We start from the raw sequence: 26,242 nt of genomic DNA, 5'->3' as shown, positions 1-26,242 counted from the left end.
TTTCTATGCTTTAGACTTCAGCAAAAGCTGAACTTTATCTAAAGGCTGTGTGAAATCACCCTGGATGGATTTTCAGTAACAATCTTGACAAAAACAACTTCCCACAATTACTCGGCCCACTAACCTCCAGAGTAAATGCTGCAGTCTGCCATCAACGGCTTGATTAATTTGATATCAACAAGGCAGTGCTGTTCAGTCAGGAAACACTCTGTGCTGACTGTGTTGCGCTCTAAAAGTAAAATGTAAAACTTACATTTTTCTGAATTGTTGGGAAAATCTTTAAAGACTTTTCTTATTTAATTGTTTTGTTTTTGGAAACATTTCTAGTTAATTTTTGTAGTTTACTGGCTCCAGGAGGTCAGAGTTCAGACGTGTGATGTCATCAGTAAAAGAAAAAACAAACAGGGAGGGAGCGATGTTTTGCTGATGATATGCTGCCTGTAAACTCCAAACCTGAACTGAGGAGAATAAAGTTGCAAGAAAAAGGAGAATGGAGTCATGTCTCTCTGAGGGTGCAACAACTGCACTGTAGCTGTCACTGTCGTCACACCTTTATCAGGTAATGTTTTAGTGTTTAAAATCTGTAATGCATTATAAGCACCTGAAGGAGTAACAGGCCAGCTTTAAAGGCATTCACAGGTTCACCTTCAGTGTGATGGCTTTAAATCACAGCCATGTTATTGGAGATGAAGCAGAACGAAACATCAGCTGTGGGAATCTGGCTGGATCCTGGTGTTTCTCCTGCAAGAAAACATTTCCCCAGGAATGTGAAATGAAGTCGTAGCCAACATAACTGATGCAGTTATTGATACTTGGTGTAAATGTTCCCTCTAATGTTTCACGTGTCTGAGCGAACACACAAAGAAGAAGCCAATCTGTCTGCAAACGCTTGACTTTCGCTCTCTGAGCTGCAGTGAAACTTGAAAGGATGAGACGCAAACCAGACATGGAGAAAGTTTGCCTTCAAAATAAAAGTTGCAGCCAAAACACAAACTCTGTATCTGGTTTGCATCACACTTTTCATAAAATGCAGTTTTGAAATGATGATTTCATTTATTTGGGGAGAAAAGCTGTCAAACCTGTAGTTGAGGGTCGCCTCAGGGATTAACTGAGGTGACATGTGGGTCATCATCAATGTTCCCTCTAATGTTTCGTGTGTGAGCGAACACACAAACTCCCTGAGCGTCTCTTGGACCACTGTGAGCAACAGCAGACGTGTGCACTGTGGTCACGCCAGCATCGAATCATCCAAGTTACATGTTAAAGTAATCAAATTACAGCATTTATGTCAGACTACTTTTAATTAACTGCTTTAGCCCACTTACAATGAAATTTAAAAAAATCTTGTTCATGACCTGTAGCATGTTAACACTATTGGAAGGAAAAATAACTTGAACTCCAATTTTGAAAACAACATCATTTTATTTTATTTTTTGTGGTCTGGGAGAGAGTCTGTAACTCTGTCTGCAAAATACAGTAAATAAAGACCAATGTTGGGCAATTAATGATATAGTTACTACTTCAAAAAAGTAACTGAGTTATGCAAACAAAGTTTTTTGCAGCTGTTTACCTAAAAATGCAGCCAAGGCGTTTTTAAACAAACATTTCAAACTATTTACAGAACAATCAGCTGTTCTGCATCAAATCTGATGCCACACAAATTATTTGTGCCACTCCAAAAAATCATTTCTGTCACTATGAGATGAAGGAGAACAGCCTGATACCTGTGGTGGGCTGTGTTACATGTTGAATGAATCCTTTGTCTGTGACAAACTTGCAAATACTTGAAGATTTTAGAACATTGTCATTAAAATCTCCCATTACTACTACTGTATTGCTTTTTTAATCTAGCCAATCAACTAACTTTCCTTGGTTTTGTTTAAACAGTGCCATGGTATAAGGAGGCCGATAAATAACTGCTATTAAAATATTCCATGTACAATAGTTGCAAAGTAAACAACTATTGTTATAATTTCAGATGTCAAACTGTCTGCAGTACACATGCCAACGCCACCATGCTGTTGGCTTTGTATTTCAATAAATGTTGGGTTACTTCTAGTGTAAGATGCACTTTGTGCTGAAACCTATAACCGTCGATTTTTACAGTGTCTAATGAAGAATCTGCAGACATCCATGTCTCTGTAACAGCAATACAGTTAGGCTGCAAATGCTGTGTGCACAATACCAGATCAGCTACATGTAGAGTTAAATCCTGCACATTCATTAACATTACTGTGAAATCATGTCTCAGTACATGCTGTATTTTCAGACAAAAATTGGGGCATTCTTTCGATTACATCCTTTACACCACCTTTAGAGTAAATTGCTTTTTCATTGAAATCTTGAATTATTAAACCTGACAAACTCCTAACACGACTTAAGGCAACACATGCCTGTCCTGGAGCAAACACATTTTTAAGAGACGCTACCGCATCATCAACAGTAACTCCTTGTACCTTATGTACTGTACAAGCTCATGCAAGTTTCAGTGGAAACTGCCGCCGCGATCCATCTTTCTCAGTTACCTTTTCTTCTTCTGCTTCAATACCTGTAGAGCCTATTTCAACTGCTGGGTAATACAGTTTTTTCTCCTTTGTGCACCTATATGATTGTCATCGAATTTTACATAAATGGTTTTGGGAAGCTTCTTGTCCTCAGTAACAAACTATGTGTGTTACCGTACCACATACACCATTAACAAGACCATCCATTACATCGACATTTTTACACAACATTACGCGGGCACCTTTCCCCAAGAGAAGCTTTTCATCCAAACATGTGTTATGTTTTGGCATGATGTCCAGTTTTCTTACTATTGACAAAATCCTGAGCAGGTATCTCAACATAATCAGGACACATCTTAAACTGCTGCTGCATATTATGCTCATTTACTTGTTTGTTTGTTGGAAAAAATGTGTAAAGCTGAACTAACTTACCAGTTTCACAATGTTTCAAGCTTTTAATGTCCTTTTCTAATAATGGAGCCCCTTTAATGTGAGTTCTTAACCTGTTTAATAATTCTGCAAACCCAACATCGCTCTGCCTTACTATTTCTTTTAGTTCTACAACCCTAAATGGACTAGACCACAAGTTCATACCAACATCAACATACAGGGGTTTTCCTTTCACTGGAGGCAACTGAAAAAGTCTCCAACAGTAATAACACTAACATTTCCAAGAGGCGAAAACTCTCCAATTGTCACGGCGGGGTGCACCGGTGTGAAGAAGAGGTAGATCCAGATGCAGACACGGTGGAGACAGAACTAGGTTTCCAAAAATAAAGCGAGCATTTATTGTGGCTGATGGCATGACAAGAACACTGAAACTGGGAAAACTAAGGAGACCAAGAACACTGTGTAACCTAAAAAGACTAAGACACTCTGAAAGAACTATGAACACAGTAACGAGGCAGGCTATGAAACAGTGACACAATAACGGAAACTATAAAAAGATGAGGATAACAGATGATCTGACCCCGACTGAGCGGATTAAGTACACATAAGGAATGATCAGGGGAAGCAGAATCACATGGGGAAAACAGCTGACAACAATTAACATAATGACAGGACAGGGACGTGAAGCTAAATACAATAAACAAAAAACACAAGGATCCTTCAAAATAAAACGGGAAACATAACGAGACCCAGACATGACTCGAACTAGACGGACATGAAACATGACAGAAAACTTCACATGGATGAGATAAATGGGAGCTTGATAAATCATGAATTAAAACTGTAACCTCGGCATGACAGGATGTAACTAGATAAACTGAAATGAAACTAGACTGAAAGGAACAAAAACATCAAGAAACTCAGAATACTGGGTTACATGACCCAGCACTATGACACCAATTTGTTTAATCTGTCTTAATCTACCATGGATGTAAGCCATCAGTCTCTGATCAACCATGGGGATTTCATCAATTATCAGGATCTGCAGATCACAATATTTAGCACGTAGGCAATTTAACTTTTCCTCACCCAGAGGGGTGTAAGGTAAGCGGACATCTTTACCAATGTTGTGGATTGTTGTTGCATGTAAGTTATATGCAGCAATCCCAGTAGGTGCAGTTAATAAAACAAACATTTTCAGGATGACGACACATTGGTGACAATAACCTCGCTGCTTCATAGTGAATTGAATTAAATGGCTTTTCCCTGTTCCTGCACCTCCAGTAATAAATGGATCTGGGTTTTTGCCTGCTGTCTTATCCAAGCACCACTGCCTGATCTGATAAAAGACTGAAAGCTGCGTCTCATTTAGAGATCTAATTAAAGCCAAACCATCACTTCTGGGCATCATTTCTCTTTTCTAAATGTGAAACCTGTTGGCTGCACACAGCTAAATCTGGACTATTCTCATTGTCTTCTTCCCCTATTTGCTCTTTATCTTTCCATTCCTGCTCACACCAGGCATCTTCTGTTACACCATCCAAATCAATTGTATTCTGAATATTATCCCGTTTATCTGCGTTTATTTCAAACTTGCGTCTATTTGCATCAACAACTGATTTCACTGAATGCAGACATCCATCGCTAAACTTCACAACGCCATTCTCGTAAAACTGCTCAAATGTTGTATCGTTTGAAGGCTTTAGTTCCTGATCTGCACGATATGGCAAAAACAATTCAGCATTTTTAGTCTCTGAAAATCGCGCATAACGAACAACTGCAGGTTGTGACCTTTGGTTGAGGCAAATGTGGCCATGCACATATCATTAAAATCACTGTTTTTTGGTCTATTCTTGTCATGCGGTATAGTAGGACTCAGGCGCAGAGCAGAGTTCAGGGGAAAACAACGTTTATTTAAACAACCACCAGGTGCAGATATATACAGTGAGGGGAACGGGGGTCCTAGGTCCGAAAGGGAGGTCCGGGATTGGAGTCACAAACATGCTAGCTCTTTTTCTTTACAGCAGTAGAAATAACAGGTTAGTCACGGGTCCGGGGAAAACTGCACAGGAGAAAATGAGGTTACACGGAGATCGCAGCAAGTCTACAAAGCTTAAGGATTCGAGGCAGAGGTTCACTAACGTGTCTCGCATAATCATCCAGCGGTGAGGCTGTCTGCATCCCAGCCGTAAGAGTCCAACCCGTAATCAGAGCCTGACGAGATGCAGGTGTGTGGCAGGAGCCTGCAGTGAGCTCCGCCCTGGCAGGGAGGAGAGAGGAGAATGTACACAAAACACATGTGGCCTTGTGGAGCTGGCCGGGCAGACACGGGGACCATATTCTTATACCGGTCTACAATACTAGTCATCCACATCTGCTGTTAAATCCTGTGATGTTGCTTTTTGTCTTAACACTCATTTTAACTACACTGTCCCCTGTCGGCACAAACACAACTTTCCTAGAACATTCTTTTAGATGCATATTTGTTAGCCTATACACAGCCTCCTGAGCACTAACATCTCTGTTATGAAGGTATACACTGCCTAATGACTTCAAAGCCTCCCTTGCACTAACATTTCCGTCTTTATATGCGTCCTTCTGAGCATTACCTAACAACAAACCCATCTCTTTTTCAGATTTTGACATGTAAGAAATTATATAAACACAGCAGGCATAAGCATCAATTATAAATTGAATGTCCAAATTAGCATTGTAACATTTCAACAGAGGCTTACTATATTGATTTATCCAAACCTCGTTTACCTGCCTTTTCAACACAATGTGTATTTCGACTAAAGCATTTGTATGCATCCTCGAAAGTTGCCTGATTCATACCTGAACTCTGAAACAAATGCTCCACACTTTCAAAACTCCTACTCTCGTCTGAAAGAGCCTTCTTGATTGTTGTTAAGATATCACTTGCCTGCTTTCTTCTCATCTTAATAGTCTTGCTGATGCTGAATTTCACAGGCACATTGTTGTAAATCATCTTCTCTCTTATCGACTTGACACTTGCATATTTGCTCAGAAACATCACTTTTCCTACGACATATAAATGTTCGACTGGATGGTGGCCTGAAAATTAAACCGGCAAACTGTGTTCTTTTTTTGCAAGTTTTAGAATGCCGCTTTGAATGCTGTATCATCAGGTGTGAAGGTTTTGCTAGTTTTTTCACAACTGTCTTTGGGTGTGGCACTTTCGGACACCACAAGGTACCTAACACAATCACCAGCTACTTCAAAAGGCTTTTGCTTCTGACTCAGGGCAGTTGCCAGCTGGCAGATGTGTCTGAACACATCTTCAAGTGACCTGAAGCACAAAACAACACTTCTTCCCTGCTCACTGCATGCATGAGAATCAACTAGTGCATATTGTCCATTCTCAGAAATGACTGCACATGTACTGCCACACAATGTCAGAAGACATGTATACATGGCACAGATCTTTTGCAGCCCAGTCTGCAGAGTAGTGTAGACACCATTCTCAATGAGTTCCCCTTCAAGCACATCAACATCCCCACTGACAAAATCTCCATACTCAAACTCAAAGTTTTGCCCATCAATACAATAACGTTTAGGCAAATCGGGACACACAACACACTGGATGAATTGCTTATCATGTTGCAGTCTCTCAAATTGGTGTACAAAAGGTCACCTAAAACTACAACTCTGTCAAGATCTTTTGTCTCCCATGAAAAGACGCTATCAACTTTGTTTTGCCAGGCTAACCAGACCTATAGCCATACACTGAACTCCTCCATATTTAAATCGATCATCAGCCTGGTGAAATGATCCTCTCACACTCTTTATAATGCAACTGCTATCCTCTGCTCCAACTCCTGTGACAGCATTAACAGTTTCAAGGTTGACAGAAGTGTTATGAAGTTTAGCTGTAAGATTCGTGTCAACATCCCTGTCCACAAACACTGCACTGCTCTCCACGTCAACATCAGCTTGACCTGCCTGCACAGAAATGCTGCTAACAGCATACCATTGTGCATCTAAAGACTTCTGTAGATTTCTGATGTGAAGCATCAGGTCGTCAAGGCATGTGTTAAAAACAGCCACAGCTGTGCCAATCTCAGATGCCAGCCCAGCTGCATTACGTGTGCCACAATCAACAACACAAGGCTCGCAAAATTTCAAAATCTCTGGTAGCCCTTTGGGCAGGCATTCTTCAGTTTTTGGTAGCCCAAAATAAATTTAAGTAGCCCGAATAAAAAAGAGCAATTTTTTGTTTTGTTTCCTTTAATGTATAATATTGTAAAGTATAATATTGTCATGTCAAAATCACAAATGAAGACAACAAAACATGCTAATGATCATGGATTCTCTTTTCTCCAAATGATTCATCAGAAACTCTTACAAATAAACTGTTTGTTTATTTGTATGTAGCCAGTCATTCAATAGTAGTTCCCATATCTTGAAATGAGACACTGAACTTTAAGCTAATATTCACTGTTTATTGATATATGCCATTTGTCACGTCAAAATGTAATTTAAAAAAGGCTGGAAACACAAATAGTACTCAACACCTTTTTCCCCTTGAGTAGTTAAAACCTTTATTCAGCAGTACACTAATTTCCGTAGCTGGTGTTCACATCCTTGGCCTTGCCAAAAGACACAATTCAATCTTTTGTCTCAGTCTCACCTTTTCACATTGTCACTTGCCCCCCTCGGTTCCCCTTCACACATGAAAACAAAAGACATCCGTTGATAGTCTCTGGCACCAACTGTCTCACCTAATTCTGAATCAACAATTACCCAAAGTGACCTAACACATGCCACTTTGGGTCGCAGTGGCTGACCGTATGGAGAGTGTGTGGAGGACTCGGGCACAGACACTGGCGAAGGCATGAAACTGAGTTATGAACGAAAAGTGAGCCTTTATTTCAGCTGAAGACATGGGGGTATAAACCAGGCAGAATCACTAAACTAATAACTAAACTGGTAAAGCTATGGCTGAGAATACAAAAGACTGGGCATGGAAACATGGAGGGTGGGAACACAGACGACACAACACAGACTGAATGAAACACAGAGACTAAATGCACATAAGGGATGATCAAGGGAAGTGGGAACACATGAGGGGGAACAGCTGATACACATGAACCTTATGACAGGACAGGGAGGGTGAAACTACTCTGACATTAGACAGACTTACAAAGTAAAACGGGAAACATGGAGATTAGACATGACATGAACTAAACATAACCACGCAGACATGACACATGAACCAGGGACACTGAGTACAGGGGGAGTTGACATAAACAACTAACAGGACTAAACAGCAATCTAGAAATTAACTTGGTGAACTAAGCTAAGGCACAAATGAATACAAAAGATACATGTTAAGGTGAATTGTTAAATATTGTCATTTTTATGTTTACCATTTGTACATTGTTTTAAGGAATTATTTCTGTCCTCCCCTCCCCAGATCCTTAAGATTCTGGGAGGGGGGGGGGGGGGGCAGTGGTGTTTCTGATCACAGGAACACCCCCTGTGAAGGTCTGTTTGATGTTGGTAAAACTTTCTCCCCTTTGTATGGCTTCACTGTGTTATCTAGGGTGTGGGGGAGATTACCCTCTTTATGACCAAGGATGTTCCTGTGCTTTTGTTATCACTGGAAGTCCCAGGCTTTTCTAACCCAAGTCAGCCAAGTGGAAGCTAAATCGGCTAGTCTTTTAGCATCAACTCATATGTAAATTAGGTTGTTACTTGAGAAGTGGGGGAGTTGGGGTGTGTGAATGATTGCTGATTTCTAACTGCCTCTTTGTTTGTGTGTGGGGTGCTGCTAAAAGCTGTGAACTTCCTTTTGTGTTGAGGTCAATGAAATTGTCATCTTCTGGGGTTTACTAGGGTTCCATCACTACATGACTGCTGGTCATCAAACCTGGGAAACCCACAGTATAACCCTAACCCTGCAGTTTTGGGTGGTATTGCTGATTTCTAACTGCCAACTGCCTCTTTGTTTGTCGGGGGGGCTGCTAAAAGCTGTGAACTTCCTTTTGTGTTCGTCTTGATGCATTCTCAATCATCCAGGAAAATAAATCTCCAAAAGTCACCAACTTGGAGTGGTTAGTTTCCTGGGCCACAAGGAAACTTGTGTTTCAGTTTGCCATCTTAGGTAGAAATCAACACACATGGGTGTATTTCCTTTGTTGCTGAGATTTATTCATTAAAAACAGTACAAAAAAACAACAACAATTTGTACACATATTTACAAATAATAATAAAAAGTGAGGGAGTACATTTCAACATTTTCAGCAATCACTCACTATCCTGGCACTGCCATGGTATCTGTAGTCTGCATTTACCACACGTGTATCTGTAGCAGTGAACACATCGCACAGTAGCATGATTGCTCTTGCATTTGTGTTTGACCTGACACATGGCTCTTTTTCCAGGGCTAGGTGTGGAGGGTTGTGTCCGAAACAACTGTTCTTTTCTTGCCTTCTTCCCAGCTACATGAGAGTGAGTCAACTCTCTTGCAAGCTCCACCAGGAAGTCCACCCGTCTTTCCTTCGTCCCGGTGCATGCTTGATACAGCACATGTGCGTTCAGTGCTGCCATGTCAATCATGTTATAGAACACGACAACTGGCCAGCGCCGTGTTCCTCTGCGGACAGTGTACTCCCGCACCATCTGGTCCATCACATCCACGCCACACTTTGTGGTGTTGTAAAGGGTGACAGTGTTTGGCTTCCTTTTGGTGGTGTTATCAGTCTGAACCACGCTGTGCATGCTGCTAAGAATATAGACTGTCTTCTTCCGTTTGGCCGCATACGCTGTCAGCGTGGCAGCAGAGGTTGAAAACACCTAAGAAAAAAGATAAATTGTTATTTCCATAGCCCTTTTACACACAATGAAACACAAAAGACCTGCAACATACCTGAGTGGTGAATTCATTGCGATCTTTCTGTCTAGCGGATTGAGGAATTTCCCTGCGACTCTTGTTGACTGTGCCGAGGATGGTGGTTTTCCGCCTAAGAAGTTTTTGCGCAAGTGAAAGCGATGTGAAGAAATTGTCCGTGGTAACATTTCTGCCCTTGTCCAGGAATGGTTCCATCAGCCTCATCACTACATTTTCAGACAGTCTCTCCCCACTGGGACGATTGGGGTCCTTGCCAAGATATGGGAAGACATTGCAAATGTACTTGGATTTTAGGTCGCAAGCCACCCAAAACTTGATCCCAAACTTGTCCGGTTTAGTTGCAATATACTGCAGGAAACAGCACGGAGTCTTCGATGGGAAAAGCTGTTCATCAACGGTGATATGTAGACCAGGGTTGTAGCACGTGATGCAGTTGGTGACAAATGATCCCCACACGCTGGAAATTGCAGCGAACTTATCAGTCTTTGCTCGATCACTGCGGGTGGACTTGTCATCAAAGCGTAGGTGTTGCATGATGTCTTGGAAGCGGTTTCGTGCCATAGTTCCAATTATCTGTGGGTTTCCCAGGTTTGCTGACCAGCAGTCACGTAGAGATCGAACCCTAGCAAGATGACAATTGCAATAAATGCCATTAGTTCAGGGAGGTCCATGAACCAATGAACATGCTCCGTTTGCTGTGCATGTTGAATAGTCCATTCTTGAATGCTACGAAGCATGTCAAGAGTGATGAAACACAGGAAGCTCTGAAGGCGACTCGAGATACTTTTCCTGGCCTTAGCTGTTGGCTGTCCATCTGCAGCGTACGGTTGTATTGGGGTGAAAGGGAGACAGGTCCCCACCTGTTCTTCACGCCACACCATCTTTCGCTGTCTCAGTCCCCAAACAAGCTCTCTTTTTCTGTTGAGAAGCAGTCTCCTCATCTGCAGTGTGAACAAATTCAAATTGTGAGCAATGGGAAGGTCAAACGAAATCACAAGTGCATGCATAGATACTAATTATAATTCCAGTATCTCCTCCTCTGTATCAGAATAATGTCTGAAATATCTTACTTACTACATCCACTTACTTGTTTGAAATGAAATGTCTTCCTAAGTAAAAAGATAGAACTAGAGTTAGGGTTACTAGCTAACCCTAATCCTGCTCTGCTTTGTTAGTATTTTTCACTTACTTGTTTGAAATGAAATAGGAAATAACATGAAATGAAACTAACCGGAAGACTGATCAGACAGCTCTGAGTCCGAATCCGGCTAAAGTTCTAGGTCTTCTCCATCCGAGTCACAAGGGTTGACTTCTTGCAGGATCATTTCCAAGGCCTGTTGAGTGGTGAGTCTTCTCTGCATTTTCTTTCCTTGGAGAGGAGGTCCGTACACCACAGAATTCTTCGGGGCAATGAAGGATTAGGCTAAGTGCAGTGAGATTGTATCATATATATATATATCCTTGAGGTCAAACCCACTGATCAATTATGTGAGGTCAGCACAATTATCAAAGACCAGTGGTCTGATTGACACCACAATGGACCACTGATCAATGGTCCACTGGACAACAATAAATTTTATTGAGATTTATTGATAAAAACAATAAATCCAGGGCTAGGTGTGGAGGGTTGTATGTTTCAGTGGACCACTGATCAGTGGTCCATTGTGGTGAAACCCACTGATCAATTATGTGAGGTCAGCACAGTTATCAAAGACCAGTGGTCTGATTGACACCACAATGGACCACTGATCAATGGTCCACTGAAACACACAACCCTCCACCCCTGGTTGGGGTTTTTTGTTATTGTTTTTATCAATAAATCTCAGCAACAAAGGAAATACACCCATGTGTGTTGATTTCACCCTAAGATGGCAAACAGAAACACTAGTTTCCTTGTGGCTCAGGAAACTAACCACTCCAAGTGGCTCAGCACCACGCCCGGCTGGTAGGCGGGTTTTAAACGTAGAAAAGCCAAATGGCTGCTCTCTGGGACTCTAGGTGCAAAGGACCCTTTGATCTGTCACACACACACTCTCTCACATATAACACACACAGTGCCTTGTCTTTGTAACCAAGGGGGGTTACGTGGGGAAGGTACGTGTTGTAAACTATTGTTTATTGTGTGAACGTTGCCAATAAAAGGGTGCGAGAGCGGGCAGTCGGAGAGGTCATTTTGTGATGCGCTAAGATACCGACAAGGCCTCCCTTGCAAGTAGAAAAGATCGATCGCTGTTGCCTTGTTTTTCTTTCATGGGAATAAGTTCTGGGATCAGCGGGGTCTGACTTTAGACCCAACAATACATAAAACTCAAACACTGGGTCGCTCAACCCATAACAGCATATAAAAGTAAGAAAGCTTAGCAAGTACCTGATGCTGTCAAATCATAAGAAATTATTAGCAGAAATATTGTAAAACCAAAACAGTCAAATGAAAAAGCTGTGCAGTGCAATAGTGTTTAGGTTTGTATCAACAAAATACAGGAATCTTAATAGAACAATTCTACAGCTTAACATTAGAGAATGAGAAGAATACATAAATATGGAAAAAATATTTCAGCTACTCCTCTCTGTTGTTGCAACACAGCCATTCACCATGGAAACGGAAGTAGCTTTCAAGAAAGAAAAAGCTTGAAAAACTTACAAACACTGACAATCAACTAGTGTACAGCTTTCAAGTGTAATTTATACATTTTAATATTAATGTCTTTAAAACTATCAGTGACATTGAAAGGAGTTATTAGTTATTATAGTTATTATTATCAAAACATAAGTTCGCTTTTTATTATTTTAAATCCAAAATGACACCAGTGACACCACTAGTGTTTTATAAATCTTGATTCATAAACAACTATGTTAGAAACTTATTTCCTATTCACAATACTTGTTATTATTAAACATTTAATGTTAAAAAGTTTCATCCTCCTCTTAGTCTTCATACATCTCTTTTTTTAAACTTGTAGAATTTAAACTAATAACACATATACCATAAGGATGAATAAACAGTCAAAGAAAACCAAAATTTAAAACAAGAACATTTATTATAAAATATTCACACATCTGTCTGACTGGAGTCAAATTCAAATTCAAATTTTTATTTGTCACATACACAGTCATACACAGTACGATATGCAGTGAAATGCTTAGACAACTGCTCGTGACCTAAAGAAAAAAAGAAAAGGCTATGAATAAGATAGGAAATAAATATGAAAATAAAAAAGGGTAAATTTAACCAGGAAGGAATAAAATAAAATATAAAAATTAAGTTAAGAATGAGATAACTGTACAACACAAATTAGAATGAAGGGTAAATTTAACTGGGAAAGAATCAGATAAAATATATAAATTAAAGTTGAAAATAAAATAACTGTACAGCAAAATACACAGTATAAGAATGTATGAAGAAATATAAATATATATATATATATATATATATACACACACAATAACAGCAGCTGTACAAATATTAACTGGAAATGAGGAATATAATTTCCAGTGTTGTGCAATCCACATTATTTAGTGTCTTGTGCAGTGCAAATATGCTTAAAGTGATTTATGTGATGAAGTGAAAACGATGTCCAGAGTGTCCAGTGTGTGTGTAAGAACTATATGTGTGGGTCAGTACTGTGTGGTGGTGTGATTGAGAGACCGTATCGCCTGCAGGAAGAAGCTCCTCCTCAGTCTCTCTGTGTTGGTCTTCAGGGAGCGGAATCGCTTTCCTGACCTCAGCAGAGAGAACAGTCCGTTGTTGGGATGGCTGAGGTCCTTCACGATCTTCCTGGCCTTGGTCCAGCACCGCCTGCTGTAGATTGAGTGCAGGTCAGGGAGCTCTGAGCGGATGGTGCGCTCAGCTGAACGCACAACCCTCTGTAGAGCTCGTCTGTCCTGCATGGTGCTGTTCCCGAACCAGGTTAAGATGTTTCCCGTCAGGATGCTCTCTATGGTGCAGGAGTAAAAGTTCCTGAGCACCTTGGGGGGCAGTCGGAAGTCTCTCAAGCGTCTGAGGTGGTAGAGACGCTGACAGGCCTTTTTCACCACGGTGTTGATGTGACAGGACCATGACAGGTCCTGCGTGATGTGAACTCCGAGGTATTTGAAGCTGTCCACTCTCTCCACTGGGCACTCGTTGATGACGGGGGTCTGGTAGTTCCTCTCCTGCTTAGTGCTGAAGTCCACTATCAACTCCTTTGTCTTACTGACGTTTAGAAGGAGGTTGTTCCTCTGGCACCAGTTCTCCAGATTCCTAATCTCCTTCAGGTAGGGCGTCTCGTTGTTGTCAGAGATCAGGCCCACCACGACGGTGTCGTCAGCAAACTTGATGATGGTGGTGGAGCTGGTAGTGGCCACACAGTCATATGTGTACAAGGAGTACAGCAGAGGGCTCAGAACACACCCCTGGGGGGCTCCAGTGCTGAGAGTGGTGGAGGCTGAGACATGCCCATCCTTACTGCCTGTGGTCTGCCAGTTAGGAAGTTGGAGATCCACTGACACATAGATGAGCTGAGTCCCAGATGCTCCAGCTTGGTGGTGAGTGTGGAGGGAATTATGGTATTAAATGCAGAGCTGTAGTCTATGAAGAGCATTTTAACATAATTCCCCCTTCTAGTGTCCAAGTGAGTAAGTGATGTGTGGAGAAGATGAGAGATCGTCTGTGGAACGATTTGGACGGTAAGCGAACTGTAGTGGGTCTAGTGTGTCTGGTAGTGAAGAAATGATGAAGTCTCTGACCAGGCGTTCAAAGCACTTCATCACTACTGAGGTGAGGGCTACAGGGCGATAGTCATTGAGCGAAGCAGGGTGGGGTTTCTTTGGGACAGGAACAATGATGGACTCTTTGAAGCATGTGGGGATCACCGACTGAGATAAAGAGATGTTGAATATCTCAGTGAACACAGGAGCTAGCTGGTATGCGCAGTCTCTGAGGATACGACCTGGGATGCCGTCTGGTCCTGCTGCTTTCCTGGTGTTCACTCTCTTGAAGGCTCTCCTTACTTCATGCTCGGAGATGACGAGCACATTTCCGGTGCTGGCAGTATCTTCCTGTCTGCAGCCGTTAGCGCCGCTAGCACTAGCATCGTTGGAGTCCTTAGCTGCAGCCTCGAAGCGAGCATAGAAAGTGTTCAGCTCATCTGCCAGAGTCACGGCCGTGTTCGTTATACCGGTTGTTGGTGCTTTATAATCCGTTATTGTCCTTAGTCCCCGCCACAGGCTCCTAGAGTCACTCTGTTGGAGTTGTGACTCTAGTTTCCTCCCGTAGCGCTGCTTCGCCTCTTTCATCGCCTTCCGCACGTTATATGACACGGCTTTGTACGGGTCCATGTCCCCCGTCGTGAGTCCCGTGTTGTAGGCAGCGGTGCGGGATCTCAGAGCGTCGCGGATGGTTTTATCCACCCACGGCTTCTGGTTGGGAAACGTTGTGATAGTCTTTGTCTCCACGGTATCATCCGCTAGTTTCCCGATGAATCCCACAACCGCTTCCGTAAACACGTTGACATCATCGTCGGAGCTGTTTCTGAACATGTCCAAGTCTGCGTCGTCGAGTGCGTCCTGTAACGCGGCCACCGATTGATCCGTCCAGCGCGCGACCTTCCTCTGAACCGGAACTTCCTGTTTCAGCCTTTGTTTGTATTTTGGCATGAGGAAGATGGCGGCGTGATCGGATTTGCCAAACGGAGGGCAGGATTGTGCCTTGTAGCCGTCCTTGACCGTAGTGTAGCAGTGGTCCAGTGTCCTTTCACCTCTGGTGGGGCAGGTGATATGTTGATAAAAGTTCGGCGCTGCGCGTTTGAGGTTGGCACTATTAAAGTCCCCCGTTACAATAAGTGCAGCGTCCCGGTGTTGTGTCTGGTGTTGTGTGAGTGCCTCATGCAGCTCGCATAAGGCGGTGACCGTGTCCGCTTGTGGTGGAATATAAACGGCACTTATAATGACCGATGTAAACTCTCGAGGTAGATAAAAAGGACGACACATGATGGACAGTAGTTCCAGATTTGGTGTGCAGGAGCGTGTGAGAGGAACAACGTTCGCACTGTTGCACCAATTGTTGTTCACCATTAAACACACGCCGCCTCCCCTTGACTTCCCCGAGTCCCGGTGTCCTGCACCGCTGGGTTCAGCCATGTCTCGGTGAAGCAGAGGAGATTGCAGTCCCGAATGTCTCTCTGGAACTTTATCCTGGCCCTGAGGTCATCAAGCTTGTTCTCCAGTGACTGGACGTTGGCGAGCAGGATGCTAGGCAGAGGTGTGCGGTGTGCACGAGCTCTCAGCCTGTTCCTGACGCTGGCTCATTTCCCTCGAGGCTGCCGCTTCGCGTCGCGTCCTTTGTTCCCCCTCAAGATCTCACTCGGCCAGCTCGGATCCGGAGTTAAAAACTTCGAATTGTGAGTACATTGTATACCAATAGAAACAAGAGTGTCACTGTCATACCTAATGTACCCAATGGTGATGATTTTGCCGATTTAGAAACGCTGAAAACTAACTTAAAAAGCAAAAACAAAGAAAAGGTGGTCGGAGCAGTCGTGACGGCAGCAGACCTCACCGGCGCCATCTTTTTTTTTTTTTTTTTTTTTTTCCTCTGTCACATCTGAACAAACCAAAACAATATTTTTCACAGTTAGTATTTATAAAGCAATTGTAAAAAATTGAGTAGTTAAAACCTTTATTCAGCAGTACACTAATTTCCATAGCTGTTGTCCACACACTTGGCCTTGCCAAAAGACACAATTCAATCTTTTGTCTCAGTCTCACCTTCGTTTCACAGCCTTACAACTTATTCATTTCAACAGTGACCTAAAACAGGCCACTTTGGGTCAAATGTGACAAAGCATATAAAAGTAAAAACTTGGCATTATTATAAAATATTGACACATCTGTCACAAGTCTTCGTCTGTCTGAGTGGTGGCCTCTGTCACATCTGAACAAAACAAACACAAATAACAACTTTAACAAACATGCATGGGTAAAACAGACATTTGCATAAATCTAATCCTTATAAAATCACAAACGAAGAAAACAAAACATGATATTAATCATGGATTCAATATTTTCTCCAAATGATTTATCATAAACTAAAATAAACACTTCACGATCATGTTTATTTGTATGTAGACAGTCGTTCAATAGTAATTCATAGAGTATTTTTTCCCATATCTTAAAATGAGACACTGAACTTTAAGCCATCATTCACTGTTTATACATCCAAACACTACACTAAGACTTACCATCACGTGCAAATATAATAGAAGCTTGCAATGCATCCAGCTCCTGGGCAGTGTTATTCAGCATTTCTTTTTTGGCATCCAGCTGTTCTTTTAAAACAGAAACCTTTCTTTCAGCTGCACACCTGAGCAGCACCTGCTCAAGAGCTCCATTGCCTTGGCATGAACTTGAAGGCACCTTGTATACAGATCCTCTCTGCTCACCCCTGGGTCCAAGCAGGCATACTGAAACTACAAAATATTTTGGATCATAACAAAATTAGAAAACAGTTATTCGCTTCAATCTATGCCGCCGCTATAATTTAATGTTTGTAGTGCCAGATCACAACAACAGCTGCATAAAAGTCTCGGCTTAACAGTGACTTATATCAAAGAGCAAACAAACAAACAAACAAACACAGCATCCTGCCCAGCTCTGTAACAGGTAATGTAGCGTAAAAACAAATTTTTCTACACTATAAATAAAATTTAAGAAATATTTGTTACTTACAGCTGATAGTTGAAATTCTTGACGTAACGCTTCAACTTCGGGATCATTAATCCCAGCAAACTTTGTTGGGGAAGCATATGCCATTCTCTATTTATGATAAAGTATGAGGTTAATTAGTTACATTTTACACAACATTCAAACAATATACAAACATGAGAGCTTCAAAGAGACTTTACTTACACATAAACATGTAGTTAGTTCACAATAATGATCAGTAATGCAATTGAGTAGTTAATTCAAAAAAGACAAAACATATATATAAATGGTGTCTGTGAAGGTTCTCGGTCATCCAGGTCATCGTAGTCAAAGGAGCTTGCAAAGAAAAGCGTCTGGACTTCTTTAAGTTGCTTGAAGACGTTTCACCTTCATCCGAGAAGTTTCTTCAGTTCTAAGGTCAAATGGTGGAGAGTCCCAGATATAAACCTAGTGGGAGTTTCCCCCCACAGAGGGACAAAGGACCCCCTGATGATCCTCTAATCGCCTGAGCCAAGGTGTGGAACTGGGTGTGGGTCCCAATCAGCCAGAGTTTCAGGTGAGCTCATTTTCAAACCTGGCCCCACGCTATCATGTGAATTCCTGAGGTCAGATGGCCCAGGATGTGAGTGGGCGTTCAGGCGTCTGGGGAGGGAACTCAAAACTGGATTATAGATGGCAGAGAGTTGGTGTCGTAAACCACCGCCTCTGTTCAAAGATGGTCGCTCACAGTGGACATAGATGCTTCTTTCACTCCTCTTTCAAACCATCTGTCCTCTCTGTCCAAAATGTGAACATTGGCATCCTCGAAAGAGTGACCTTTGACCTTTAGATGCAGATGGACAGCTGAGTCTTGTCCAGTGGAGGTGGCTCTTCTGTGTTGTGCCATGCGCTTGTGAAGTGGCTGTTTGGTCTCTCCAATGTAGAGGTCTGGGCATTCCTCGCTGCTGTACAGCAAACACCACATTGTTAAGTCTGTGTTTTGGCGTTTTGTCTTTCGGGTGAACCAGTTTGTGTCTGAGTGTGTTGCTGGGTCTGAAGTACACCGGGATGTCATGCTTGGAGAAAACCCTCCTGAGTTTCTCTGATACACCGGCTACATAGGGGATGACAATGTTGTTGCGTCTGTCCTTCTTATCCTCCCTCGCTGGTGTCTGATCTTCTTTTCTGTGCCTCTTTGCTGACTTTAAGAACGCCCATTTAGGATAGCCGCACGTTTTGAGTGCTTCCTTTACATGTGTGTGTTCCTTCTTTTTCCCTTCAGGCTTAGAGGGAACATGTTCTGCCCGGTGGTGTAGGGTCCTAATTACTCCAAGTTTGTGTTCCAGAGGGTGATGGGAGTCAAACAGGAGGTACTTTGAAACAGCCAAGAGCCTTCCTTTCCACTTCCTCCATGTAAAGGTTGGCTACAATAGGTGACACGGGGGAGCCCATGGCACAGCCATGTTTTTAACTGTAGAAGCCTTCGTTGTATTTGAAATATGTAGTGGTGAGGCAGAGGTCTAACAGTGTGCAGATCTGATCGGGTGTGAAGTTGGTCCTGTCCTCCAAGGAGCTGTCTTCTTGTAGTCGTTTTCTGACAGTCTCCACGGCCTCCGTGGTGGGTATGCAAGTGAAGAGAGAGACTACATCAAAGGACACCATGGTTTCATCTGGATCCAAGGGAAGTTTCTGGACCTTGTCAGTGAAGTCGGTGGAGTTCTTGATGTGGTGTGGGGTGTTCCCCACGAGAGGAGCAAGGATGGTAGCAAGGTGTTTTTCAATGTTATAGGTGGCTGAATTTATGCTACTGACTATGGGTCTGAGTGGGACAGCTTCCTTGTGGATTTTAGGAAGTCCGTAAATGCAGGGTATGGCATCCCCTGGGTAAAGGCGGTGATATATAAGGCGGTCAATGATTTTGTCCTTTTCAAAGTCTTGTTTGGCTTCCTTTTGGTGGTGTTATCAGTCTGAACCTTGCTGTGCATGCTGCTAAGAATATAGACTGTCTTCTTCCGTTTGGCCGCATACGCTGTCAGCGTGGCAGCAGAGGTTGAAAACACCTAAGAAAAAATAAATTATTTCCATAGCCCTTTTACACACAATGAAACACATAAACATAGAACCACAAAAGACCTGCAACATACCTGAGTGGTGAATTCATTGCGATCTTTCTGTCTAGCGGATTGAGGAATTTCCCTGCGACTCTTGTCGACTGTGCCGAGGATGGTGGTTTTCCGTCTAAGAAGTTTTTGCGCAAGTGAAAGCGATGTGAAGAAATTGTCCGTGGTAACATTTCTGCCCTTGTCCAGGAATGGTTCCATCAGCCTCATCACTACATTTTCAGACAGTCTCTCCCCACTGGGACGATTGGGGTCCTTGCCAAGATATGGGAAGACATTGCAAATGTACTTGGATTTTAGGTCGCAAGCCACCCAAAACTTGATCCCAAACTTGTCCGGTTTAGTTGCAATATACTGCAGGAAACAGCACGGAGTCTTCGATGGGAAAAGCTGTTCATCAACGGTGATATGTAGACCAGGGTTGTAGCACGTGATGCAGTTGGTGACAAATGATCCCCACACGCTGGAAATTGCAGCGAACTTATCAGTCTTTGCTCGATCACTGCGGGTGGACTTGTCATCAAAGCGTAGGTGTTGCATGATGTCTTGGAAGCGGTTTCGTGCCATAGTTCCAATTATCTGTGGGTTTCCCAGGTTTGCTGACCAGCAGTCACGTAGAGATCGAACCCTAGCAAGATGACAATTGCAATAAATGCCATTAGTTCAGGGAGGTCCATGAACCAATGAACATGCTCCGTTTGCTGTGCATGTTGAATAGTCCATTCTTGAATGCTACGAAGCATGTCAAGAGTGATGAAACACAGGAAGCTCTGAAGGCGACTCGAGATACTTTTCCTGGCCTTAGCTGTTGGCTGTCCATCTGCAGCGTACGGTTGTATTGGGGTGAAAGGGAGACAGGTCCCCACCTGTTCTTCACGCCACACCATCTTTCGCTGTCTCAGTCCCCAAACAAGCTCTCTTTTTCGGTTGAGAAGCAGTCTCCTCATCTGCAGTGTGAACAAATTCAAATTGTGAGCAATGGGAAGGTCAAACAAAATCACAAGTGCATGCATAGATACTAATTATAATTCCAGTATCTCCTCCTCTGTATCAGAACAATGTCTGAAATATCTTACTACATCCACTTACTTGTTTGAAATGAAATAGGAAATAACATGAAATGAAACTAACCGGAAGACTGATCAGACAGCTCTGAGTCCGAATCCGGCTAAAGTTCTAGGTCTTCTCCATCCGAGTCACAAGGGTTGACTTCTTGCAGGATCATTTCCAAGGCCTGTTGAGTGGTGAGTCTTCTCTGCATTTTCTTTCCTTGGAGAGGAGGTCCGTACACCACAGAATTCTTCGGGGCAATGAAGGATTAGGCTAAGTGCAGTAAGATTGTATCATATATATATATCCTTGAGGTCAAACCCACTGATCAAAGTCCACTGATCAATTATGTGAGGTCAGCACAATTATCCAAGACCAGTGGTCTGATTGACACCACAATGGTCCACTGGACAACAATAAATTTTATTGAGATTTATTGATTAAAAACAATAAATCCAGGGCTAGGTGTGGAGGGTTGTGTGTTTCAGTGGACCACTGATCAGTGGTCCACTGAAACACACAACCCTCCACCCCTTGTTGGGTGTATTTCCTTTGTTGCTGAGATTTATTGATAAAAACAGTAACAAAAAAACCCAACCAAACCCCAAAACAAAATACAGGAATCTTAATAGAACAATTCTACAGCTTAACATTAGAGAATCAGAAGAATACATAAATATGAAAATATATATTTCAGCTACTCCTCTCTGTTGTTGCAACACAGCCATTCACCATGGAAACGGAAGTAGCTTTCAATAAGAAAAAGCTTATAAACACTGACAATCAACTAGTGCACAGCTTTCAAGTGTAATTTATACATTTTAATATTAATGTCTTTAAAACTATCAGTGACATTGAAAGGAGTTATTATTTATTATCAAAACATAAGTTCGCTTTTTTTTATTAAAGCCAAAATGACACCAGTGACACCACTAGTGTTTTATAAATCTTGATTCATAAACATCTATGTTAAACTTATTTCCTATTCACAATACTTGTTATTATTAAACATTTAATGTGAAAAAGTTTCATCCTCCTCTCAGTCTTCATACATCTCTTCTTTTAAACTTGTAGAATTTAAACTAATAACACATATACCATAAGGATGAATAAACAGTCAAAGAAAACCTAAATTTAAAACAAGAACATTTATTATAAAATATTCACACATCTGTCACATCTGAACAAAACAAACCAAAACAATATTTTTCACAGTTAGTATTTATAAAGCAATTGTAAAAAATTGAGTAGTTAAAACCTTTATTCAGCAGTACACTAATTTCCATAGCTGTTGTCCACACCCTTGGCCTTGCCAAAAGACACAATTCAATCTTTTGTCTCAGTCTCACCTTCGTTTCACAGCCTTACAACTTAATCATTTCAACAGTGTGACATCAAGATTGATTGATTGCCTGCCCGCCCGCCCCACCGCCTCCCGCTTCCCCTTCACACATGAAAACAAAAGACATCCGTTGATAGTCTCTGCCACTAACTGTCTCACCTAATTCTGAATCAAAAATTACCCAAAGTGACCTAAAACAGGCCACTTTGGGTCAAATGTGACAAAGCATATAAAAGTAAAAACTTGGCATTATTATAAAATATTGACACATCTGTCACAAGTCTTCGTCTGTCTGAGTGGTGGCCTCTGTCACTTCTGAACAAAACAAACACAAATAACAACTTTAACAAACATGCATGGGTAAAACAGACATTTGCATAAATCTAATCCTTATAAAATCACAAACGAAGAAAACAAAACATGATATTAATCATGGATTCAATATTTTCTCCAAATGATTTATCATAAACTAAAATAAACACTTCACGATCATGTTTATTTGTATGTAGACAGTCGTTCAATAGTAATTCATAGAGTATTTTTTCCCATATCTTAAAATGAGACACTGAACTTTAAGCCATCATTCACTGTTTATACATCCAAACAATACACTAAGACTTACCATCACATGCAAATATAATAGAAGCTTGCAATGCATCCAGCTCCTGGGCAGTGTTATTCAGCATTTCTTTTTTGGCATCCAGCTGTTCTTTTAAAACAGAAACCTTTCTTTCAGCTGCACGCCTGAGCAGCACCTGCTCAAGAACTCCATTGCCTTGGCATGAACTTGAAGGCACCTTGTATACAGATCCTCTCTGCTCACCCCTGGGTCCAAGCAGGCATACTGAAACTACAAAATATTTTGGATCATAACAAAATTAGAAAACAGTTATTCGCTTCAATCTATGCTGCTGCTATAATTTAATGTTTGTAGTGCCAGATCACAACAACAGCTGCATAAAAGTCTCAGTTTAACAGTGACTTATATCAAAGAGCAAACAAACAAACAAACAAACAGAAGAAACCCTAAACACAGCATCCTGCCCAGCTCTGTAACAGGTAATGTAGCGTAAAAACAAATTTTTCTAATACTATAAATAAAATTTAAGAAATATTTGTTACTTACAGCTGATAGTTGAAATTCTTGACGTAACGCTTCAACTTCGGGATCATTAATCCCAGCAAACTTTGTTGGGGAAGCATATGCCATTCTCTATTTATGATAAAGTATGAGGTTAATTAGTTACATTTTACACAACATTCAAACAATATACAAACATGAGAGCTTCAAAGAGACTTTACTTACACATAAACATGTAGTTAGTTCACAATAATGATCAGTAATGCAATTGAGTAGTTAATTCAAAAAAGATAAAACATATATATAAATGGTGTCTGTGAAGGTTCTCAGTCATCCAGGTCATCGTAGTCAAAGGAGCTTGCAAAGAAAAGCGTCTGGACTTCTTTAAGTTACTTGAAGACGTTTCACCTTCATCCGAGAAGCTTCTTCAGTTCTAAGGTCAAATGGTGGAGAGTCCCAGATATAAACCTAGTGGGAGTTTCCCCCCACAGAGGGACAAAATGACCCCCTGATGATCCTCTAATCGCCTGAGCCAAGGTGTGAAACTGGGTGTGGGTCCCAATCAGCCAGAGTTTCGGGTGAGTTCATTGTGAAACCTGGCCCCACCTTATCATGTGATATCCTGAGGTCAGATGGCCCAGGATGTGAGTGGGCGTTCAGGCGTCTGGGGAGGGAACTCAAAACTGGATTATAGATGGCAGAGAGTTGGTGTCGTAAACCACCGCCTCTGTTCAAAGATGGTCGCTCACAGTGGACATAGATGCTTCTTTCACTCCTCTGTCAAACCATCTGTCCTCTCTGTCCAAAATGTGAACATTGGCATCCTCGAAAGAGTGACCTTTGACCTTTAGATGCAGATGGACTGCTGAGTCTTGTCCTGTGGAGGTGGCTCTTCTGTGTTGTGCCATGCGCTTGTGAAGTGGCTGTTTGGTCTCTCCAATGTAGAGGTCTGGGCATTCCTCGCTGCTGTACAGCAAACACCACATTGTTAAGTCTGTGTTTTGGCGTTTTGTCTTTCGGGTGAACCAGTTTGTGTCTGAGTGTGTTGCTGGGTCTGAAGTACACCGGGATGTCGTGCTTGGAGAAAACCCTCCTGAGTTTCTCTGATACACCGGCTACATAGGGGATGACAATGTTGTTGCGTCTGTCCTTCTTATCCTCCCTCGCTGGTGTCTGATCTTCTTTTCTGTGCCTCTTTGCTGACTTTAAGAACGCCCATTTAGGATAGCCGCACGTTTTGAGTGCTTCCTTTACATGTGTGTGTTCCTTCTTTTTCCCTTCAGGCTTAGAGGGAACATGTTCTGCCCGGTGGTGTAGGGTCCTGATTACTCCAAGTTTGTGTTCCAGAGGGTGATGGGAGTCAAACAGGAGGTACTGGTCCGTGTGTGTGGGCTTCCGGTAAACTTCGATGTTGAGGTTGCCATTCTCTTCAATGTGCACAGCGCAGTCCAGGAAAGGCAAACAGTCGTCCTTTGTGTCTTCCCTGGTGAACTTGATGTTTTTATCCACAGCGTTGATGTGCGCAGTGAAGGATTCCACTTCTTGTGTCTTGATTTTGACTCAGGTGTCGTCTACATATCTGTACCAGTGGCTGGGTACTCTTCCTTTGAAAGAGCCAAGAGCCTTCCTTTCCACTTCCTCCATGTAAAGGTTGGCTACAATAGGTGACACGGGGGAGCCCATGGCACAGCCATGTTTTTGTCTGTAATAGCCTTCGTTGTATTTGAAATATGTTGTGGTGAGGCAGAGGTCTAACAGTGTGCAGATCTGATCGGGTGTGAAGTTGGTCCTGTCCTCCAAGGAGTTGTCTTCTTGTAGTCGTTTTCTGACAGTCTCCACTGCCTCCGTGGTGGGTATGCACGTGAAGAGAGAGACTACATCAAAGGACAGCATGGTTTCATCTGGATCCAGGGTAAGTTTCTGGACCTTGTCAGTGAAGTCGGTGGAGTTCTTGATGTGGTGTGGGGTGTTCCCCACGAGAGGAGCAAGGATGGTAGCAAGGTGTTTTGCAGTGGTATAAGTGGCTGAGTTTATGCTACTGACTATGGGTCTGAGTGGGACAGCTTCCTTGTGGATTTTTGGAAGTCCGTAAATGCAGGGTATGGCATCCCCTGGGTAAAGGCGGTGATATATAAGGCGGTCAATGATTTTGTCCTTTTCCAAGTCTTGAAGGCAAGCTATAACTTTCTTTTTGTAGCTGCTTGTGGGGTCTCGCTTTAAGGCTTCGTAGGTATTGTTGTCACTGAGGAGAGTAGTGATCTTTGTATGGTAATCTGTAGGTTTAGGACCACGGTGCATCTTCCCCTATCTGCTGGTAAAACAGTGATGTTGTGGTCTTTGCTCAGGGAAGCGACGGCCTTCTTTTCCTGTATTGTGAGGTTGGACGGAGGGACTTTGGCACTGGAGAGGGTGGCTGAGACTTTCATCCTGATTTGCTCTGCTTCTGTCTGTGATAATTTGTTAATCCGTATGGCAGATTCTGTGGCTGTGATGAGGTCCACTATGGGCAACTGTTGTGGAGAAATGGCAAAATTGAGTCCTTTGGCTAATACTCTCTTTTCAGGTTCAGTGAGATTCCGGTCTGAAAAGTTCTTAACCAATTTCTCCCGACTGTCTTCAGGTGTTTTCTCTTCTCTGGGTTGTGTAGGTTCAGAATGAGGAGTGTGTGTTTTTGAAAGCAAGGTGAAATATTAGCCAAAGGATTCAATTTTGCCATTTCTCCACAACAATACAACAACAACAATACAAATTTATTTATATAGCACAAAGGTACACCAAAGTGCTTCACAACAAGGTTCAAACATAACAGACGTAACAGCTAACAGAGTACAAACTAACAAAATAGAAATGATATGATATGAGAAATACAATATGTCAGCATAATTTAAAAAACACAATCAATGACTATTTGTAAATATAAGGTGGCCGTATGTATACATTGGTACATCAATAGAAGATAAATAACATGGGAATAAAATAAAGGGAATGAACAACAACTCACTGAAGATGCTTGGTCAAACAGTTCAGTTTTTAACCCCGATTTAAATGAATGGATGGAATAAAAGACGCAAATAGAAGGAAGATTGTTCCAGAGTCTTTGCATTCTGCAAAAGCTCCAATCTATACAGAAGGGTGGAGTGGAGATCAAAGTAAAGGAAATTATAATAGTCTAATCTAGAGGTCACAAAAGAATGAATAACTTTCTTAAGGTCCGCGCGTGGT

Source organism: Neolamprologus brichardi, chromosome 7, assembly GCF_056152115.1.
Source record: "Neolamprologus brichardi isolate AB-2024 chromosome 7, ASM5615211v1, whole genome shotgun sequence".
Classification (NCBI taxonomy): Eukaryota; Metazoa; Chordata; class Actinopteri; order Cichliformes; family Cichlidae; genus Neolamprologus; species Neolamprologus brichardi.
This window is presented reverse-complemented; position numbering follows the sequence as displayed.